The sequence below is a fragment of the Sus scrofa genome, chromosome 6 (assembly GCF_054392235.1).
Source record: "Sus scrofa isolate SSC_HxYL_T2T_F1_AM1 chromosome 6, Sscrofa_HxYL_maternal_Yorkshire_Landrace_v2.0, whole genome shotgun sequence".
NCBI classification, from domain to species: Eukaryota; Metazoa; Chordata; class Mammalia; order Artiodactyla; family Suidae; genus Sus; species Sus scrofa.
The window spans coordinates 34,404,233-34,425,003 of NC_139388.1; the positions used below are offsets into that span (position 1 = coordinate 34,404,233).

At 41.5% G+C, this 20,771-nt stretch overlaps 1 long non-coding RNA gene across 2 annotated transcripts in view; it reads left to right on the plus strand.

Moving 5' to 3' along the window:
• Positions 1–20,771, plus strand: part of LOC102158585 (uncharacterized) — a 327,382-nt gene that overhangs the window by 62,714 nt on the left and 243,897 nt on the right. Inside the window, exon 4 of one of the 2 annotated variants that reach the window (XR_014805912.1) lies at positions 4,792–5,060. This is a non-coding gene — a long non-coding RNA (uncharacterized LOC102158585). Of the gene's footprint in view, positions 1–4,791; positions 8,285–20,771 lie in introns of those variants that run through there. The other variant, XR_014805911.1, reaches the window with a different exon arrangement.

Consider the following 20,771-nt stretch of genomic DNA (forward strand, 5'->3'; position numbering starts at 1 on the left):
TGCTTCTTCCAGCTTCTGGTGACCCGAGGCGTTTCTTAGCTGTGGTAGCATAACTCCAGTCCTCTACCCTTTCCTGGCTTTCTTCTCTGTGTGTTTCTATGTCTCCCAATCTTTTTCGCCTTGTAAGGAAACGTGTCATTGAATGTAGAGACCACCCTAATTTGGTACAATCTCAGTGTCACCTAATTACCTCCGCAAAGATCCTGTTTCTGAATAAAGTCACAGTCACATGTACCTGGGGTTAGGATTTAAACATATCTTTTTGGAGGGGATACAATGCAAACTACAATAGTTGTGAAAGCTCGTAAAAATATTTATGTGCACCTATATGTATGTATACACGTATGTGTATGTATACCTACATATATTATGGATCTATGAAGCTAACTATGTGAGGAGAAATGCAATTCTTATTAATAAGCAAAATAATCTAGCTTTTGAAATCTTTTCCTAAGGTTCATGCTCAAATTGCCATTTTTTAAAATTCTAAATACCCTGCCCCAGGAGTTCCCATTGTGGTTCAGCAGAAATGAATCTGACTAGCATCCATGAGGACACTGGTTCGATCCCTGGTGTTTCTCAGTGGGTTAAGGATCCAGTGTTGCCATGAGCTCTGGTGTAGGTTGCAGATGCGGCCTGGATGTGGCATTGCTGTGGCTGTTATGTAGGCCGGCAGCTGCAGCTTCAATTCGACCCCTAGCCTGGGAACCTCCATATGCTGCTGTTGCAGCCCTAAAAAGACAAAAATAAAATAAACTTAACTTTAAAAATACCTTGCCCCAAATATATTATAATAGGCATATAGCAGTCATTTAATACTGTGCTGCAAAACCATCCTTTAAAGGAGTCCTTTCAGCATTTCAGTAACTGAATCATCTTGGCAAAGAAAAAGAAGGAAAATGGAGAAAGAAACTCAGTTACCAAGCATTTATCATCACTCAAGTTTGCAATAAGTCTTTCCTTTAATCATCATAACTAACCTGTAAGGGGGAAATGCCATGGTTTTGTTTGTTTTATACGTAAGTAAACTAAAGCTGAAAAGAATAGTGATGGAAGAATATGAGACTCCAACTTTGTTCTGAATCAAAATCTCAAGATGAATTTTCTTATTCGCAGTTTAATTCTAAAGTAAATACTGTGTGTAATAACAGTCCCATCTCTTGAGCAACAATAACATTAAAGATATAATCTGAATAGTGAAGGATGGCCCCCCAATCTCTCTAGCCTTTAGTGTTCACGTTTTATGGTTGTCTTCTTAGAACTTAGGACTCTGCTCCTATATACTGAGTCCAAATGGCTTGGTTGCTAGATTATAGCTCCCTTCTCCCTCAGTGCTCGGTTGCTTATTCATTTATCCATTCAGTGAATATTATTGGACAGCTACTATTTTCTAGATGTAGGATTCCAATTAGTGACTAAAACAAGCCCTCACAAACCTTACCATTTTATGGTAGCTAAAGAATTGGCTTTATAGGTCAAATCAGTATTTCACTTTTGGTACCACGGCTGAAAATAATTTGGGTCAAATCAACCTAAAACTCAAACAAAAGGAGAAGAAGGAGAAAAAAGGCAACATGCACATACCTGATGTGAATCCATTCCCGCAGGCCATAGAATGCTCCTTGGCTCACAGCCCAGTAAAGTATATTAAGATTGAAGGGGGTGCAGAAAAAAGAGAAAAGCTAAGGAATGAAGAAACTGCCAAATAATTAAAAAAAAAAAAAACATAGAGGGGATGAAAAGACTATTCATGGGGGTAACTGATAGTTGAAAATTTTCCTTTTTCATATCCTAGGGGATGCTTAAAAAGAGAATCTTGCTTCTAAATGCACAAATACTGACCTGCTTTAATAATTCAAATTGGAGTACAGGTTCACAGAGCTTCCAGAATCCTGCATAAAATCAAAGATACATGAGGCAGGAAAAGTGGAGGGTGTAGAAGCCAGCCAGCATGAGTTGGGGTTGGGGTTAGGTGGGATCACCTTCTAATGCACCAGTGAGAGAGTGAGACAGGTAAGAAAGTAGGGGAGTCTTAGGTACCTCAAATTAATTTTTTTGCTTCCTATAGATTCCTAGGTTAGTAGAATCTTTGAGACATTTCTCTCCCCTTTGTCTTTTGAAACTCATGACAATTTTCAGTATAATGCATTTGTCATCAAGGTAGATAAAGCACATTTGCAGTCAACCAGAAACAATGTAGTGATGGCCTAGTTGTGTCTGGGTCTGGATTTTGAGTACTAGCTCTGCAGTAGTCAAAGCCAGACAAGGTCAGAAGATGTTCCCATCACCAGACTTTACCAAGTAGTCATGGGTCTGGAAGAAAGCAAATCATACATGTTTTCTGCATCATTGTCTATAGCTGTAAATGCTGGAAGCAGCCCACGTTTAATCAAAGGGAATTGATACATACACTATAGTACATTCATATAATGGAGCCCCATAGGCACAATAACTAGATCTGTGTGTAGTAACATGGCTAGATCTCAGAACTTGCTTTTATAAATACTTTCAGCTCTTCGCCTTGAATGTGGTGATTTGTGTGTGTGTGTGTGTGTGTGTGTGTGTGTATAATGTACATGTTCAACCATGCTAACACATTTTGTTTCTAAAGTATATACTAAAGGAGAAATGAAAATGAATGAGATAAAAAATGTAAAGGATAATAGCCCTCAGAATTTGACCATGGTTTAGCGACCCCTGCTCTAGGAGGGTGTTATTTCTGTAAAAGCCAAAAAACACACATAACCTACTTGAAGTTTTCACAGTTTCATACATTTTTGCACTGATCTTGTATTGACCAAAAAGGCAAGCAAATTCACTGGACCAAATTCATGCTCAATAGTGGTAATGACCAATTTGTGTACTACTTGATGCTTTACACATGACTTTCCAAAGCCTTCTCTCCTCTGATCCTCAAGATGGCATTTCACGATAAAGAAGGCAGGTAATACCACTTCCATTAGGCTGATGAGAGAGATGAGAGGTCACACGGTTAATAAGAACTAGAGGGCGGGCTTGAATCTGGGACACCTGGCTCGGGCTCCCCAGTTTCATCTGTATTTGACGAAACCACTTGCCTGGTTCTCGAAACACTTCAGACCAACTTCTCCAAGGCGCCACGTGAACTCCACATGGTAAGCCCCACGTGGGTCGCAGGGAAGTGCTGAGCAGTCTGGACAGCAGAGGCAAGGCGAGGGTTTAAGTGCTGATGTTTTAGTGGGGAGCTGCAAGCTTACAGTTGGTGAACGTGAGGCAGAAGGAAGGAGGCAAAGCCTCTGAGGAGATGGGTTTCCAGACTGGCCACCTCTCCTGGGTGAGCCACAGTGTAAGACAAAAGGCCCCTCAGTGGGTAAGGCTGCTGGCAAGTTGGACCTTTCCAGAAGGGTTCTAGTAGGGAAGAACCACAGAATGGTAAAAAGAGGAAATTACATACCTTCCGCCCTGCTCCCCCCATTCCTGCTTCTGCTTCCCTTTGGTTAATATTCATCCCATAATGAGATGGCTTCCATTCCCCTCACTTCCAGGTGACCTTATTTCATCCTCTGTGGCAGTAAATATATATTGCATAGTGGTGAGAGAAGGTTGCACGGCTCATGTATGCTCAACTTGATGAAACATTTTTATTAGTGAATTTTACTCCTCTCCAGCCACAAAAATGGTCTCGCAGAAATGGTTAAAAAAAAAAAAACAAAAAAAAACCCCAAAAACCCAAATCTCTGCAAAAACCAAATCCAGCCAGAGTTCCCTCAGCATCTCTTGCTCCAAAAGGGACAGGATGCTGTGTGGCTTCTGCCGAAGTAGCTAAAAATCAAGAGCTGTTCACATATTAAATGCTTGTGTGCTCTCTGCTAAGTGTCTCACATGGATTCTCATTCAATCATCATTATTATGAAATAAGCACCTGCATTTTGTAGATGTGCTTCTGAGGCTCGGAAAAGATGGTAATTTGAGAAAATCAGCCAAAAAGAGTAAGTTGTCAAGCTCAAAATTTGTGCCCATGGAGTTCCCATTGTGGCTCAGTGGGTTAAGGACTTGACATTGTCTCTGTAGGGATCTGGGCTCTATCCCTGGCCTCACTTAGTGAGTTAAGGATCTGGTGTTTCTACAAGCTATGGTATAGGTTGTAGATGTGGCTCAGAATTACTGTTGCTGTGGCTGTGGTGTAGGCCCCAGTTTCAGCTCTGATTTGACCCCTAGCCTGGGAACTTCCATATGCCACATGTGTGGCTGTGAAAAGGGGAAAAAATTTTTGTGTGTGTGTGCCCAGATTATCTATGTCAAAAGCAGAGTTTATAAGCATTGTGTTATACTGCTTGATCTTTATCATAATGTCATCAAATCTAAGTCCAGCCATTGAAGTCAAATCATTCCTTATGAGTGATTAAAACATTAAAGGAGTTCCCGTCATGGCTTAGCAGTTAACGAACCTGACTAGCATCCATGAGAATGTGGATTTGATCCCTGGCCTTGCTTAGTGGGTTAAAGATCCAGTGTTGCCATGAGTTGTGGGGTAGGTCGCAGACGCAGCTTGGATCCCACGTTGCCATGGCTGTGGCATAGGCCAGAGGCTACAGCTCCAATTGGACCCCTAGCCTGGGAACCTCCATATGCTGCAGGTGCGGCCCTGGAAAAAAAAAAAAAATTAAAGAAAACCAGTGGCAGGGCCAGTTACGTTGGTACACTTTATTACTTAGAAATTTCACTTTTTACCAATTGAAAGATTTCTTTGAAGTTCATTTAGACACACTGTTATTATACATATGAAGCATCTTCACTTTGGATGTCTTGCAGATGTTCTGAGGAACATTTCATCTGGGTTGTCACTACCTTTGTAATCTATACCACTGAGAGTCTTGGGGTTGAATATTTTGCTTAAGACGATCTGGTATTGTCACCAGGATTTTCTCACAAGCCATTGACGCCCCTTCTGTACATGGAGATACCCATGAAGAGATGATGACAACTACACCATGACTGCCACTGGGCCAGCGGCAGTTATGATGTGCACCCAATTTCAGAGATGCAAAAAGGTGAGAAATACACATTTTAGAATCTATCAAGTATGGAAATGTTATCCCTGGTCATAGTCTAGGTGCATTTTTCCATTTAAAATAAAATTGTTTTTCTCCCATGACCTAGGGGATTTCTCTATCTGTATAAGCTTATTGAGGGGGAAACTGTAGAAAATCTTTCTGTGGCTGGATTTTAGTAATCCCAGCAACAGCATTAATGAATTGGATTATTTTATACGTAAACCAACCCCGTCCAATTCTATGCAGGCTTTGAGATTTAACTATGTTTGAGAAAGTTTTCCACTAAAACTCCTGGGCTTTTAAGTTATGTGGGGTCTTAAGTAGAATTCCTCATCTTATCTCATCTGATATCCAAGGGTAGCTTTGTCAAAGTGAAGTCAAGTATTGACAATCCCTCAGAAACCTCAGAAGAATGAATCAAAGAAAAATGATTTAAAGCTGAAAGATTTAAGTAGAAGTTGGAAATCTTTTAAAAAATGGAACAGACCCTTTCCTGAATTTGCTAATGCTGGCTTTGGAATGTGAATAGAACAGCAGACTGAGAGCAGAGATGAATCTTGGGATATCATTTTGTCTATTGCAAAAGGAATAGCTAGCATCCTGGCCAGATGATAACATGTTGCTGCTGATCCCAGAAGCTATTCTCCTAAAAACAGATCCCCTAACCTGAGGAACCATTCAGTGCCTCACTGCCCGAGAAAGATACTCCAGATTTTTGTTGATATTACTTATTCTTGGCTTTAGAAGAAAGAAAGATGACCTTGTCCTTTATATAGCAAAGGGGATGCAGAGTATAAGGGTTAAAAAGATGGTTCCAGAACCAGATTTGAATCCCAGCTCTGTAGCTCTGAGAATTTATTAGCCATGTGACACTGGGCTAATTTTTTAATGTCTCTGTGTCTTGTTTTCTTATCTATGAAGTGGAAAAAAATGGAGTTCCCACTGTGACTCAGAAGATTAAGAATCTGACTAGTATCATGAGGTTGCAGGTTCAATCCCTGGCCTCACTCAGTGGGTTAAAGATCCATCATTGCTGCAAGCTGTGGTGTAGGTCGTAGATGTAGCTCACATCTGGCATTGCTATGGCTGTAGTATAGGCCTGCAGCTGCAGCTCTGGCATGACCCCTAGCCTGGGAACTTCCACATGCCACAGATATAGCCTAAAAAAAGAAAAAGATAAATAAATTGGAAAAATAATTGTATCTATTTACTGGTATAGTTCTGAGGACTAAATGTGGCATATACATATAGTAAGTGCCTGGAACCCGTAGTTGTTTTGTAAGTGCCTTTTAAATAAAACAAAAGTAGTAACTGTTCTCATCAATTCAAATTCTTACAAACAGTATAAACTAAATTGGGAGTCCTTTGTTATGTCATACGTCCATTGCTTCTATAAATTTCAAAGGAAAAACAGTGAACCAGTATAGTCACCTGGATTGTTTTTCCAACAGTATATTTATCTCTGAGGATAAATATATGTTTTTTCTAAACTCTCTTAATGGAGATGAGAATTTTCTGGGTTGACGCATAGCCTGCTCTGTGTATAAATGCAGTATACATATTTTCCTTTGTTTTGGGTTTTATTTATGTTTGCATTTCTTGCTGCATCAGGATAGATGGAACTTATAGGATCTCTGGCCTAGGCAGTTTGGACCTTGCTTTTTTTTTTTTTTTTTGGCTTTTTAAGGCTGTACCTGTGGCACATGGAGATTCCCAGGCTAGGGGTTCAGTCGGAGCTACAGCTGCTGGCCTACACTACAGTCACAGCAACGCCAGATCTGAGCCGCATCTGCGACCTACACCACAGCTCACGGCAACCCCGGATCCTTAACCCACTGAGTGAGACCAGGGATCGAACCTGCAACCTCATGGTTCCCAGTGGGATTGTTTCCGCTGCACCACGATGGGAACTCCTGGACCTTGCATTTTAAAGCAAGTTTGCCGAGCACTAAAGTCAGAGTTCTCAACTTCAAGATTTAAAGCTCTTCACTCCAGGGCTCTGCCATAAGTCTGACTCAGCTCCACTCTAAGCATTGCCTCTTTTCATTGTTACCTTCTGGAAAGGTTGTTTTTGGATTTTAATTTCTGATGGAAGGAATCTGAATGTCTACCTTTCTTTCATTCAGGCTACTTCTTAGGCCACCAGCCAGCCCCATACCAATCCACAACCACCCTCGTGTCACAGCACAGTGCTGCCTTTGTGATTAAGCATGAACAGAGGCCGTGGCTACATTGATTGGAGCGTAACATGTGAAATTTGCTGTGGTAGCAAATAGATTGACATGTATGATGCAGATGTAGGCCTACTTTTCCATTCCTAGAAGCAAAATTCAGCAAGTCCTGATAGATACACCTTTTAATTCTCAAGTTTCCTATTTCAAATTCAGAATTTGCAACCCAGATTTGTTAGCAGAATTTGATTTCATCAGAGCACATCACCAAGTCAGTCTTGTATAGCTTTGTAGCCTAGTGCCTTTTAGGTTCTCCAGCCCATGAGGGGCTCTCATTCAGTATTAAATGAGAAGAAATTGTTTTTTCCTTTGGAGTGACTTATGTTTTAAATTAGAAGATTGGTCAGCCAGCTGAGTGGCCACTGTAATTGTACTGAATTATCATTATTTTTTCTTTCTAAGGCCGCGCCTGTGGCATATGGAGATCCCCAGTCTCGGGGTCAGCTGCCAGTCTACACCACAGCCATAGCAACGCGGGATCTAACCTATTTCTTCAACCTGTACTGCAGTTCATGGAAATGTGAATCCTTTAACCCACTGAGTGAGGCCAGGGATGGAACCCACATCTTCACGGACCCTTTGTTGGGTTCTTAACCTGCTGAGCAGGAACTCCATGCTGAATTATTTTAAGGAAGGTTTCAGTTATGTTAGATGAGGAGTTAAGTCTGAAGTTCTGCTGTGTAACACAGTACCTTTGGTTAATATGGTTTTATGCACCTCAGAATTTAGTAAGACCATAGATCTCATGCTAAGCGTTCTTACCCCACAACAATAACAACAACAATCAAAACCCAAGGGGTAGAGTTCCCGTCATGGCGCAGTGGTTGGCGAATCTGACTAGGAACCATGAGGTTGCGGGTTCGATCCCTGGCCTTGCTCAGTGGATTAAGGATCCGGCATTGCCGTGAGCTGTGGCGTAGGCCAGCGGCTATGGCTCCGATTCGACCCCTAGCCTGGGAACCTCCATATGCTGTGGGAGCAGCCCAAGAAATGGCAAAAAAAAAAAAAAAAAAAAAAAAACAACCAAACCCAAGGGGTACAAGGAAGCTCTGGAAGCTGTTGGATATGTCTTTTTATCTTCATTGTGGTGATGGTATCATGAGTGTTTGCATAAGTTCAGACTCAGATTGTACACATTAAATGCATACAGTACTTTGTATATCAATTATACTTCAGTAAAGCTGTGGGGGAAAAAAAGAATGAAAGGGAGGAGAGAGGAGGAGAGGGAAAAATGAGAGGAGGAAGGAACAGACCCTCAGTCTCTCTTAGTGGTTGAGTCGAGAGTGACTCTTGTTTGTTCACATTGTTGGCTCTGGTTCAGGACCACACTTACTTCCTGAAAAGTCCAACGCCTTATCCTAGTCACGGCCAAAAAAATGCAAGCTACTTGGAGAAACCAGTGGTTTATAAATGAAAATGAGGATCTGAAATATTCTTGGGTCTTTTTCTTTCTTTTAGAAATTATCATAGTAATAATTGCCTTTTACATTTTTTAAAAAGTGAAAAATAAGAAATAGAACAAAATGAAAGTCCTTTTTCCTCTTCCTGCCCTTGCACTCTTCTCTCAGTCCTCAAAAGTAGCCTCATTAACAGTTTGGTGTATACAGTTCCTGCACACCCTTCAAATATAGAGGGGTGTGTGTGTGTGTGTGTGTGTGCATATTATATACATTTACAGACAAGCTGACATGTATGTTAGTTATGAATCTCAGGATACAAACTCAAAAGATTCCTTGTTTTCAATAAATCGACATAATTTGATTCTGAATTTCTATGCTTTCAAGCTGACAGGAAATTCAACCTCAAATTAAGGTTTTCCCAGCTCCCCAGAATTGTACTAAGATCCCAGGATCTTATAAGGCATCATCATGAAGGCTCCTTGGGTCTTCTCTCCATATTGGCTGCTGTTAATACGGTCTTTTCCAGAAATCCTTGACAAAACCTCTACTGGTGGCAAGGATTCTGAATGAGCAAAGTTATTGGCAGGAAAAAACAGGGGGAAAATGCCATTTATCCTATAAAAAGGCATTCAACCTAGATGTGTTTATATTGTTTCAGGAGAGACATAAATGTGGATATCATGGCATATATCTGGGTAAAAATGAATTATAGTCAGTCCACAAAACTATCCTTATATTAACATAGGGATCAATTGATTTTTCTACCCTTTGTTCCTGATAGTGAATTAACAGATTTCAATAAGCACAAGCTTATTGAAAGCTGCATAGACTCCTCTTTGGTTCATGCTCTGTGTGCCTGAAGTGCTTTGTAGTGATGCTCAGAACCAAGGCTCCTAACTCACTATAAGCACAATAATATGCAACATGAAGTAAATCATTACTTGAATTACCTGAAAGGCACTGCCTGACATGTAAAACTACCTTGGCTTCTTGTCATTATGCTTCTCTCCCTCTTTCCTCATTACCTCATGGCTATATTGATTAGTTTTCTATTTGTTTTCTTTTCCTTCATATGTTCTACTCTTTCGTCCTTATTTTCCTAACTGCCTCAGAAGCTCAGCCCGCTCTGCTGCAAGGATGAGATCCCTTAATGAAACAATTGGAGACGAGGACCTGGGCTCCTCACACACTGTCAATAGCTATCTTTGAAGTTTAAAGGAGAAGCATGAACCTTGTGATCTTGGAGTAGCCAAGTCGCTTTGCAATTTAAGCTGATAGGTTTGAACAGTGTATTTGAGGCACTCAGGGAGGGGGAGGTTTGACCCATTGCATGTTAGCTACATACCCAACTTGAGTTCCAGCCAATTTCTGAGACTTCAGCTAAGTTAAGAAACTTTTAGAGCTCCAGGACTCACAGTGTATGTGTGTAGTCCAGGAACATTCATCATCTTATCTTATCTAACAGTGACGTTTTGCCCTTCTGTTCACCAAAATAGAAAAGTCAGTGCATTTGGCTGATGTGCCCTTGGCATTGCAGTATAAAGCATCTTGTAGAAGTTCTCCTGGCCAAGTTGACATGCGCTGTTAGGGTATGAGAAGTCAGTTTTATCTTTCAGCTCCTAAAATTTCTATCAATTGGAAGTGCAGCTGCTATCTGAAATCTGAAATCTCAATGTCCCTTGAGATAACACGTCAACCTGTAAAGTTTTTTTTTTTTTTCTTTTTACGGTGGCACCTGCAGCATATGGAAGTTCCCAGGCTAGGGGTCAAATTGGAGCCACATCTGCTGGCGTACATCACAGCCATAGCAACACCGGATCCAAATCGTATCTGCAACCTATGCCACAGCTTGTGGCAATGTGGGATCCTTAACCCACTGAGGGAGGCCAGAGATCATATCCGTATCCGCACGGACACTATGTCAGGTTCTCAACCTGCTGAGCCACAGTGGGAACTCCCTAAAATTTATGTTAGCAAAGCTAATAAAGCTGGATATCAATTAAATTCTGTGCTTAGGGGCAAGGAGAAAAAAATGTAAGAAATTGGAATCTTTAGAGCATACTGTCTCAGTGGATATTTGTTGTTATCCATTCTAATATTTTCCATTCTCATTAGATAGAAAGTTATGGAATTCTGACACATTCATGATTCTTCTGCCCCTAAATGGTACATGTGACTCAGTAAACTCCCCACATGTATTTGGTTTTCCACAGCGCTTCCAACTCCCAAACCTTTCTAGAATGATGAACATTCTAGATCATCAAAATTTCCTGCCTTTTTTTTTTTTTTTTCTGTCCACACCTGCAGCACATGGAAGTTCCCGGGGCCAGAAATAGAATCTGAGCTGAAGCTGCAACTGGTGCCATAGTTGCAGCAGCAATGCTGAATCCTTAGCCCATTGCATCAAGCTGGATGGACTGAAACCATGCCTCAGCAGTGACCCGAGCCACCACAGAGACAACATGGGATCTTTAACCTGCTGCACCGCAGTGGGAACTGCTGCTGTGTCTGCTCTTGGAGCATCTCCTCAGCATTGTGCTCTGAGACCTGACTACACTTTGAGGACTTTGCTTCCCATATTCATGGACCAGAGCTTGGAGAGAGACCATTTCCTCCTTTTTCTTGGTGTTCTTTCTGTATCCTTTCCTTTTCCTCTTCCCTAAACACTAGTTTCTTTGAGATGCATGCTATCAGACTGCTTATTACTACCACCCTTTTTTTGATACAGGTTTTCTTTTTCTTTTTCTTTTTTTCAATTTTTTTAGGGCCGCACCTGTGGCATAAGGAGGTTCTCAGGCTAGGGGTCGAATTGGAGCTGTAGCCTCTGGTCTAGGCCACAGCCACAGCTACTCGGGATCCGCATCTGTGACCTACACCACAGCTCACCACAATGCTGGATCCTTAACCCACTGAATGAGGCCAGGGATGGAACCCTGGTCCTCTGGGATTCTAGTTGGGTTCATTAACTGCTGAGCCATGATGGCAACTCCTGATACGATTGTCTGTTGATGACAGTGACAATTTAAACAACTTAATAGTTCTGTCCCATTGTCAGATCTTTATCATGCTTGGTGAATCCAACCTCTGCAAGGATGATCCAGCCAACCTTTTGGCATCTTATGTTCTCCTCCCTCCCTTCCAAAGGTCTTTTTCCCTCCATTCTGCCTGTTTTGGTCATCCTTTTCCCATGATCTCTAAGCTCATTTCCATTCCAGGACTTTGGCATTTATCTGGGACATTTTCTCCAGACCTCTCGTGGTTTGTCCCCTCAGTTATGCAAGTCTGTTAAAGTGAAACGTCCTTGGAGAGGCTTTTTGCACTACCCTAATATCGAAAATAACTATCCTGCCCCAACCCTCACCCCTCCTTATCTTACTCTTTTTTTTTTTCTTATAAAAGTATTTCCAGTCTCTCTCTAGAACATATGCTCATGAGGATAGGATTTTTGTCTCCACCATGTTTCTTGCACCTAAACCCTGTCAACTCATATTAGGCTCTAAATAGGTATTTGAGAATTAAATAATGAATGCGTTGTATGTGTTTATAGTCATGTACTAATTTACTGTGAACACTTTCAAGCCATTTAATGAGTTATCACAGTATCTCAATATTCATATGGTAACTCATGTATTAAGAACATTCCTGGGAATAATTTCCATCAGAATTTTTATATTTCCCCACTTGAAATTTTTTTGATGCATTCTAATTAATCCAGTCACATTCATAGTCCATTCTGAATTGCTGTGTGGATTTCTCATGGGAGCAATTTTGAAACAGGCAGGCTAGCTCTTAATAATATTTCAAGCATAAGTTTAGTATCTTTTTATACTGGATGAGAAAAATTGCATAGATGGCAGGGGTGAGAGAACATGGGTCATTCTTGTGATTGAGAAGATCTATTGCTGGCTTAATTCTCAAGGAAATACCTTTAATTCCTTCTTAAACTATGGGTCACAGTTTTCCTGTGTTTATATAGTAGCTTTATTCATGGGCCTTATATTTGGCCCCTTCTGGGGAGTTCTGAGATCCTGAATCAGAAAAAAGTTCTGCTTTGTGTACAAAGATGATCTGTTGACCTGCTGGCTATGAGGCGTCCTGCTAGGATGGTTCTCCAGAGGTGGGGATTTTTTATTTTTTTTCTAAGACATTTGCTAATTCTTTTCTGATTTTTCTTCTGATCAGTGGCCTGAATTTTTAAGACATCTAGCAGTATCCAAAGACACAGACCAATGTCGAAGAAAAGACTTTCCCCTGGTGCAAACCTAACTAAACTTTATATAGACTTTGACCTCATTAGCTCCTTTTTCTAAGCAATTCTGTAGCACACAACTGTTAGAAAACAAAATTCAACTGAGCAAATTTAAAGATCTAATGGGCTTTTATTCAACGATTCATGAATCGGGCAGTATCCCATTTAGCAAACAGAAAGGAGCTCTGAGGAGCTGCTCAAAATGAAAGGCTTTTATAGGCAGAAGCGGGTGGGCAATGAAAGTTTCTAGCAAAGATTGAGTTGTTTCAGGCAAGGTCACCTTCTTCTGGGGGACAGAAGGAGTCTCTCAGGCAGATGACCTCACTAGTGCTGACCAGCTAATTCCAGATTGATGGGTTAAAGGTCACATTCCTGGGAGACTCTGAAACCACAATCAGGTTAGGTATTAAGTCTTGGATTACTAATGTGGTACTTAGCCCAAGTGACTCCATTTTGGGTCTGTTTTCTTTTTAACACTAGCAAGCTTAAGAAGCATGAATGAAGGTCCTTTCTGAGGTACCTGCTTTGGAAATTCCACTTTATATTTTGAGACTAATGATTCCGTTTCTGATTACCATCATGCAGAGGGCTTCCTCATACCACTAAGCAGTTCTCTGACACCAGCTGGGTGTCCTACGATTCAGCTCAACTTTGACGCTCTCTACTTGGATGTTGCATCAGATCCCACATATTATGGGTTCGGTTCTACAGGACCATCCTCCTCCCCCACTTCAGATCCTGATCACAAGTCCAAGTTGGCACCTGAGCTTCTGACCAACTGCTATAGAGGGGAGGTTCCAACCATCCCTTTCTTGGGTTCGAGTAATTTGCTAGAGTGGCTCACAGACATTCAGAGAAACTTTTTTTTTTTTTTTTATCACTGCAACATTGGTTTATTTTGAAAGGATATAATCCTTTTGACCCAGAACAGTCAAATGAAAGAGATGCATGAAAGAAGATGTGGGGAACAGGCCCGGAGCTTCCATCCCCTTTCCAAATGTGGCACCCACGCTCGCCAAATCACCACATATTTGCCAACCTGGAAGCTCTCCGAACCCTCTCTTTTGGGGGCTTTACAGAGGCTTCATTACATAGGCATGATTGGTTAAATCATTGACCATTGGGGATTGAGCACAATCTCCAGCCCCCTCTCTCCTCCCTGGAGGTGTGTTGGGGGGAGGGCTTGCAACCACAATTTCCAGCCTTCTAATCAATTGGTTGGCAGCTAGCTAGCTCCCTTTCTCAAGTGACCTGGTCACTCCTTAACATAACATAACATAACATAACATAATGTAACAGTAACATAACAAAAGACACCTTTATAGATCTTGTCTCTCAGGAAATTCCAAGGGTTTTAGGAGTTCTGTGCCAGGAATGGGTGAAAGACCAGATAGATATTTGGTACCACAAATTTCAGCATCATGTGGAGAATATCACAGGTCCTCCAAACCTGAGTGAGAAGGTCCTTCAATATATCTTATTATATTCCACATTCAATAAGTGCTAAATAATTGAATTATGAGAAAAAAAATAGAGGTTGGAAAAGTATACACTCTTTTTACTAGGAAAGAATACTCCCAAGTTCTGGGGGAATCCAGACTGGAAACCTCTTTGCCTTAAACCTTAACCAAAGGCCTGGCGAGGAAGATATTAATAGTACAAACTCTTATATATAAGTGTGATGGGGGAAAAACACGTGTTAAAGCCCCTCTTTTCCCTTATTCTTCATTATTGTGCTGAAAAGGAGAGAGAATGACTTACTACTGAAGCGGAGAAAAGTGGCCAGAAAGCATAAAGCGCCAAGTTGGATATGTTTTTGGTAGAAACTGGTTGTCATGAAGAGTACTGAACAGGAGAAATAAAAGAGGATTAAAAAAATATAGGATTGGCTGTGTATCTGTGTGGTTTCCTTCATTTTGTGCTTTCCAAGGAGCTTGTACTAATGATATAAATTATTTTCAGGCATTTTCTCCAGTACTGTTATTTTATTGAATGCATGTTCATGTCTCAGGCCTCAGTTTTATGTGATTTGCATAAGGTGACCCATCTCTGAAGCTGTAATGGAGCTGTCTTTTAGGCTGCCTCTGGTTATTCAAGTGATTATAGAGCTGACTTCTTCTCTGGGGGATCAGAGGCTTCCAAAAGGGATGGCCTTTTACCCAGGCCTTGAAGGATGGGTGAGCTGTGGATCAACAGAGACAAGAGGCAGAGCTTCCAGATGGAGGCAGTGGTTAGACTGAGACAGATCAGGGAGCCGTGAGGAGCTCGTGGTGGCTGGACTCTTGCCTGGAATCTGTCCTCCACACCTGTCTGTCCCCAGCTCCTATCCTTGTAGCTGGACAACACATACTCACCTCAAGCTTTCGTTAGACCTCCCTCCCTCCCATAAGCTTTACCTGATTCCTCTCCACACAGTATTATGTGAGGCTCCTGGATGTGAGTTTGGTGATACCCAGGGCTTATGCTATCAGAGCAGTCCTCACAAAATAATGGGCGCTCACATGGGCTCCCCTGTATCCTGGAGGATAAGAGCTGCTTGTTCAACATCATTTTCCCCAGCATCCATCACAGTACCAGGGACATGGTCATTTCTTTCTTCTTCTTTTGTTTTAATGGCTGCACCGGTGGCATTATGGAAGTTCCCAGGCCAGGGATTGAATCTGAGCTGCAACTGTAGCAACACTGGGGCCTTTGCTGGGGATTGAACCCACACCTCTGTAGCAACCTGGGCCACTGCAATCGGATTCTTATCCCACTGCACCACAGTGGGAACTCCAGTCATTTCTTAATAATTGTGTTTTTTTTTTAAATACTTAAATGAGAGAGAGAGAGTTGTTGGGGATCCTTTCTGAAAATCCGGGAAGACACAGCATGGACGACATTGGTTTTCTTGGACACCTAATCTGCCAGGTGAGTTGGTTATTAAATCATAAGCTACCATGATGGAAGGAGGTCTTTAGAAATATCTAAGTCATCTTCTGTCTGTAACAAACATTTTAGAGTTAGGCAAATAGAGGTAATGAGAAGGAAGGCATTCAAGAAAGATGCCCAGTTAGTACCAGCTGGACTACTCTTTAGTAATTGCCACATTGGTGCATTTCTCTCATGCCATGTGGTTACCATAAAAAAAGTGAAATTATTTTTATTTAAGAATCAGAAGTTTGCAATCCAAAATGAAAAAAAATACTAAAAAAAAAAAAATGGTTAAAATGTCATGTCCCAAAGCACAGCTGATATAGAAGTGACAGAATTTATTTGCCTAGAAATATTAAATATAGAATCCATTCTGCAAACTCCCCCACCCCCACCCTGCTTCTTGCTCCAAAGTCTGTTGTCACTGTTGTCAGTCACAGCTGCTCCATCTCTCGCCCACTCACATTTATATTGAATGCACCTGTCTTTTAGAGTCTAAGAAGCCATAATAATAGGGGATTTGGAGTAAAAATTTTCTCCCATTGAATATATAAGGTCAGTAAAATATTGGCTTAAAACAAGAGACTGAAGGTTGATGTATATATTCATATTGATGGGCATATCAATCATCTCTACAAAAAAATGTTGTTCTTTCATTTTCCTTGTGCATTATATGAGCAAAGGGATGGTAAGAACCTAGGACTTCACTGTGGGTCTTCCATGTTTATTCATCCAACACTCATTTACCCCGCTAGCTTCCTGAGGTGCAGCAGTGAACCACAGTGCTGGTCCTTTTTTTTTTTTTTTTTTTTTGTCCCTTGTCTTTTTAGGGCTGCACCCATAGCATATGGACGTTCCCAGGCTAGGGTTTGAATCAGAGCTGAACCTGCCAGCCTACACCATAGCCACAGCAACACAGGATCTGAGCTGTGTCTGTGAGTCTGTGACCTACACCACAGCTCATGGCCATGCTGGATCCTTAACCCACTGTTCCAGGCCAGGGATCAAACCCGTGTCCTCATGGATACCAGTCAGGTTTGTTAACCACTGAGCCACGACGGGAACTCCTTAACTCCTGTAATCTTGATGACAGCCCTGAGCTGGGGACTGTTATTACCCTTGTCTTACTGATGAGGGAAGTGGGGAGGTTAACTAACTTGCTCAAGATCATGCACCTCTCAGCTGGGGAGCCCAGACCTAGCCTTGGATGTGTGGCCTCTGGAGTCATGCTTCTAGCTACCGCACTAGAATACATGTCTCCAGGCCAAAGCTCCAGGTTGACAAGGTATGGAAAAGTGTGTGCTGAAAGATGAAGCTGGAGAGGGAGACAGATGCAAAAAATTCAGGACTTTGGAAGCTTCCAGAAGGAAATCAGATTCCCTCTTGAGATCTGTGGGGAGCCTCCGAGGGATTTAAGAGTGGGAGTGACAGGATGAGAAGATTCTTCTTGCTGCCCTTTGGGAAATGAGCTATTTGAGGATAAGATATAAAGAGGAACACCAAGGAAGAGGCTTTCCCAGTTGTCTAATAAGAGAGGACGCTGGATTAGACTAGGTTTAGGGCAAGAGAGATGGGGGATTCTCATGAATAAACTTTATTTTTTTTTATTTATGGGAATTTTGGTGGTAGAAGAAATAGAACTTGGCAATTGAGTAGATATTGAGAGATGAGCCTTTAAAAGTTATAATAGTATTTAAATCAAACCATCAGGCTTTACACCTTAAACTTATTTGGTGAGGTATGTCAATCATTTTTCAATAAAATTGAAAGAAAGCGCAAAAAAAAGTGCTATATGTAATAGACATTCTATAAGCCAGAGGGGAAAAAACCTTGCTTATTTTAATAAATGCTCTGAGTACCAAAAAAAGGACAACATTTATGATGGTGTGACTCATATACCATTCAATTATATATTGTCATACCAAAACATTTTAAAATGACAAAACATCTTAGTAATGAGTAATTTAAGATATGCTAAATATAGTTCTGTTTGTCCAAATACATGCTTTGTGGTTAGCTTCTGTCTCCTTTTTTGTTTGCTCTTCCATCCCCATTAAGAAACAATTAAAGACAGAAAATGTGCCACACAAAAGTCAGATTACAGCAGAGCGTAGCTAGTAAGCTCAGACTCCAGCTCAGTCCCCATGGCTTCTGTGCATATGCCTTTTTTTTTTTTTTTAATTCTGTAGAATGCCCCCCCCCCTTTTTTCATTCGTACAATAACACATCTAGCTCTGAGATGTGTTAGCCTAGCCACTCTATTTGTAGATGTACTGCCTTTTTGTAATGCGTACCTTCTTTATCACTGGTGAAAAGAGGTTTGGGGCCCATCGTGAAGAACTAGGGTGAGATGCATTGGGATTGATCAGAGACACGTTCTCTGGAACTGTCAGGACAGTCTCTCTGGTCAGAACGACCCCTTCTCCATGCAGTGATCACTGAGGTGGTGAGTTCCTGGTGCATCGACCCCGGTCCAAGGCCAATGGACCTTTGCAGCCTAGCTTCTCATTTGGCTGTTTTTGCCAATGCCTTGTCTGAGGGGGGAAGAGGGTGGGTTGTGAACTTCTCACTGGTCATCGGTGAGGACAGTGCCATTAGTGACAAAGATTTGTGCTGAGCAAAAATAATTCTAACTGGAGTATAATACTAATTGAAGTGAGAAGCAACTGGTACAAAAATAAAGTAAAACAGAGGTCCCATTGTGGCTCAGCGGCTTAAGAACCTAACATAGGGAGTTCCCATCATGGCTCAGTAGTAGTGAATCTGACTAGTATCCATGAGGCTGTGGGTTCGATCCCTGGCCTTGCTCAGTGGGTTAAGGATCAGGCATTGCTGTGAGCTGTGGTGTAGGTCTCAGACAAGGCTCAGATCTGGCTTTACTGTGGCTGTGGTGTAAGCCAGCAGCTGCCGCTCTGATTTGACCCCTAGTCTGGGAACTTCCATATACCGCAGGTGTGGCCCTGGAAAGATAAATAAATACATACATACATACATAAATAAATAAATAAATAAATAGTGTCCATGAGGATGCTGGTTCGATCCCTGGCCTTGCTCAGGGGGTTAAGGATCTGGTGTTGCTGTGACTGTGGCATCTCCTGGCAGCTGCAGTTCTGATTCAGCCCTTAGCCTGGAAACTTCCATGTGCTGTGGGTGAGGCCCTGAAAAGAAAAAAAAAGAAAGATAAAGTAAAATGAGTACATGATTGAAGAGCAAATGGCATCGAGGGTCCCACTCCCCACTAGACTAAATGGATACTCTGGCCCTGAGGACTCTCAGATAGGATTGTACACTGGACTGTCAGGCAAACCTAAGCTCTTGTGCCCACAGCCTTACCACGTGGCACTTCCTACAGAAAGTAGGTCAAAACCATCCCAGCCCAGTTAGGCCACCCTCAAGAACACCTGCTTCTGAAAAGTCTCCGCCAGTGTTGGCGTCCCTGGTTCACCTTTCTCCTTGTTTCCTCTGTTCTGCTTCTTTCCTCCATCACATACCATGGTGGCGTGTGATAATTTTAGGGAACACGTGGACAAGGCATTAAGTAACATCTTGTAGTGGGAAAATTCTTGCCTGTTCAATTCTCCTTCAATCCTTGCATTGAAATCAATAAAAAAGTTCAGGTTTAGCACTAATATATCTGTAACAACTCTCTGGTACTCATTTTTAGTCACTTTTCTAGTTTTTGGGTTTTTTTTTTTTTTTTTTTAATAAAGAGAGAGCTTGCCTCGGGCTTAAAGCGTTGCCAGCAAACAGAGCCTAGCTAGAATTTTACAATATCACTTTATTTTTCAGATACTTTCTATTTATGGTAAGGGATACTAGCGTTTCATTTATGTTTGTGATACTGATCTTCCTTTAAAATAAATATATTTAAGGGAAAAAGGGAGTTAATGGGAACACTGAGAAATAGTAAAGAGGCTATGAAAATATGGCAAACTTTGCAAATAACTTAATCATTGTAATAGCACTTAACGCTTCAATGCACGGATAGGCAGTGCTTTAATTCATAATGGAGCCCTGAATAGTATGTAAAAGAAGTACGTGTAATTGGAGTTCCTGTCACGGCTCAGCGGTTAACAAGCCTGACTAGTATTCATGAGGACGTGGGTTCGATCCCTGGCTTCGCTCAGAGGGTCAAGCATCTAGCGTGGCCATGAGCTATGGTGTAGGTTGCAGAAGTGGCTCAGATCCTGCGTTGCTGTGGCTGTGATGTAGGCTGTTAGCTACAGCTCTGATTTGACCCCTAGCCTAAGAACCTCCATATGCCATGGGTGTGACCCAAAAAAGACAGAAAAATAAAAAAAAGAAATATGTGCAATAGGCAGAATTATGATGAGAACCAAAAAATCATTTTTACAGAGTGTGGTGCATGCTCTTCTGTTTTCTTCTTTTACCTTTGAACTCCTACTCACATGTGGTCCTCAACCGAGGAGCAAGCTTTGCCACTTTTGCTACAACTGGTGATCATGCTTGAACTCATGACATTTATGAGAACTATACTTCTGTAACTATTCCTTTTGTTTTCTTTTTTTTGCCTTTTACTCATTTTTAATTTTCAAAGGGCAGAGCACAAGAAAATAGCTGCCAATTGCTTGAACACCGAAGTAAATAAAGGGACAACAAGGTGAAAGCTGAGCTGTTGGCTGCCTGGCAGTGCCCCACTGACAGCTTAGAAGGCAGGCTGGAGAGCAGAAATGCAAAAATGTCAAGTCACAGGTGGTTGAGGGGGGTCATTGTACAGAGGACAAAATTGTACATTACAAGGGAATTGAATTTTCAAAAGTTAGCTGCGTGGCTTTATAGACTGGTATGCTCCTGTTACATGCTCAGACTTGATCCTAATCAAATGCTGTTTTATGTTCTTTATGAATTGATTTGTGTTTTCCTTCAACAAAAATTACGTTCCCGAAGCTTAGGGACGTATTGTTTTGACCTCCAACCCCACTTT